Source organism: Thalia democratica, chromosome 7, assembly GCF_965202585.1.
Source record: "Thalia democratica chromosome 7, ktThaDemo2.hap1.1, whole genome shotgun sequence".
Taxonomy (NCBI): domain Eukaryota; kingdom Metazoa; phylum Chordata; class Thaliacea; order Salpida; family Salpidae; genus Thalia; species Thalia democratica.
Genome location: NC_139171.1, coordinates 48,731,998 through 48,734,338, shown reverse-complemented (window position 1 = coordinate 48,734,338; position 2,341 = coordinate 48,731,998). Strand labels below are relative to the sequence as shown.

General features: G+C 27.7%; 1 non-coding gene across 1 annotated transcript; it reads right to left on the bottom strand.

Annotated features, from left to right (window-relative positions):
• Positions 1-334: 334 nt before the first annotated feature.
• Positions 335-493, bottom strand: LOC145841787 (U1 spliceosomal RNA). Its single transcript, XR_014370163.1, has one exon. It is a non-coding gene; the product is annotated as a U1 spliceosomal RNA (small nuclear RNA).
• Between the last annotated feature and the right edge of the window lie 1,848 nt (positions 494-2,341).

Below are 2,341 nucleotides of genomic sequence, written 5' to 3'. Positions count from 1 at the left end.
GGAAGTTAGGGTTAAGAGTATAAATATAAAAAAAAATAAATGATGATTCATAAAATATTAGGGGAAACACCTAGGCTTTAAAATCGTACCCATATTTTACGTAAACCAAATGGATTTTTTTTTGTTTAAGTTTTACCTCAGGGTCAACTACTTAATAACAAGCTAAAATTAGTAAAATAGCCATTAGTAAATAGTAAAAATTAGTAATTTTAAAGCTGCACCCTCCCCTTTCGCCCCTTTACTAGTTATCGCCCTTCGATTTATTTAAATCACTCCAGGGGGAACAAACCAAAAGTTAGTTTGTTCCAAAAAATACTTATTTATATATTAATGAAGGGGACTGCGCGAACGCATGTTCCCCATGGGAGAAATTGTACGGCCGAGTTGTTCGTATTTGGAACAATCGCAGAGGTCAGTTTAACCGAAGTGCAATGATTAAACCTCGCCCAATTTGCTACTAATGTGTTTATATAAAATTTTAAGTTTTAAATATTTTCTCGGTTAAAACTATAACATCATAGATAAATCTATTATAGATTTAAAAAATAAATATCGAAAAAATTAGAAACATAAAAATTTTCTAAAATAATGCTTATATTTAGTTAATTTATCGAGTCTTACGTGTAATGTTGAAAATGTAAAAATATGTGTTTAAAAAATGTTTCAACTCAACAGTGTTAGTAGAAAACTTGTGTGAATTATTAAAATTTGATAAAATTTAATTTTCTTTTAACTTATTATTATCATTAATGTAAATAAACACGTAAAGTAGTGTATAGTGATTGCAATAATAAATAAATGATATTACTCTTATGATGAAGCGCTTGTGTTAAACGGTAAACTTTTTTTGAGGTAATATTGTTATTTTTTAGATCTTGTTCAGAACGAAGATGCAAAAAACATTTAAAAAAATAGTTAGAAAGCTGTTTCTATCAATTGAAAATGATACTTCATTAAAAATCTTTTATGCAAGCTTTATTCTATTTTCAAAATTTATCTAACAATAGACTACCTTCTTTTTTGTTAGAGTAGGTCAGACGTTTAAATGCTAATATTGTATTTTAGTAATTATTAAAAATATATACAATTTATACCTTAACTAATTAAAAAAAAAATCATTAGAAAAAATAAATATTGAAAAAACCTACACCTTACTTTTTCGTCAACGTCATTTAATTTGTAATTATAACTAGTTTAATTTATTTTATATATAATACATATAATTACCGGTTTAGTAAAAATCAAAAATACTAAATATAAATAAAAAGAAGCATTGGTATGTTCAAATATTTAGAGACATTTTTTTTTACTTTGAAATAATTAGTAGGTTAAATTTAAAAAATCTAAACGTTTGGGTTAAATTTATTTGTATGAACTTTGTTAAATAAAATATATTTCTAAAACGTAACAAACTTACTTTTTTACATATGGTAATGTAGGTATGGTTTTAATATGTTTGCATATGAAACTTTAATTTTGCGTTGTATAGTATTAAATAAAAGTATTAAATTTAAAAACATTGCTGACAACTTTGATCAAAAAATTAACTGATGTGGACTGTCAACGACGAAAGCATTAGTTTATGAAATTTATCTAGTTTAGTGTTTGTTTTTTAGAAAGTTTTACAATTAAAAATACAAGTTTCTATCTATAACTGTTTTAGCAAAGTGATTTGCTAAGTCAGTCATCATCACTGTTTAACAGAAATAATTAAGCACAAGCAAAATAAGTTAAGAAAACTAGTTAAATTAGAAAATATAACACAGCACAAGCAAGCGAAACACTTTTAGGAAAATATGGAACTTTTTTTAAAACATACAATTTTTTCTACTAACAAACTCGTTTTTAATTTCCAGTTTAAGTAAGTAGAACGTCAGTATAAAATTCAGCACTAACTTTTTGAATAAAATATCTGTAAAAATATCGGTTCAATGCATTTACATATTACAGTAACCTTTCTTGAGTACGCACTTTTAATAAAAAACTTTTGAGATTTTTTCAAAGCCCTTACAAGTCTAAATAGAAAATTACATTCTAAAACAAAATAATCAGCTCAAAAGTGCGAACTCGAGGAAGTGCGTACCTAAGAGTTCGTTCCTTAGAAGTACGTACTGAACAAGAAAAGTGAACCTAAAAAGTGCGTACCTTAAAAGTGCGTACTCAAAAAAGAAGACTGTTGCGTATTCTAAAACTTCAGTTTCTCGGCGTGATCATCATGCTTGCGTACTGCAGCTCGATGTTGCCATCTTGCGGAGAGAACCACTTGAAGAAGGAGCTGCCGTGCACGGTGTTGAGGTTGGTGGCGAAGCAGTGGCGGTACCACCACCCCGACTTGTAATTC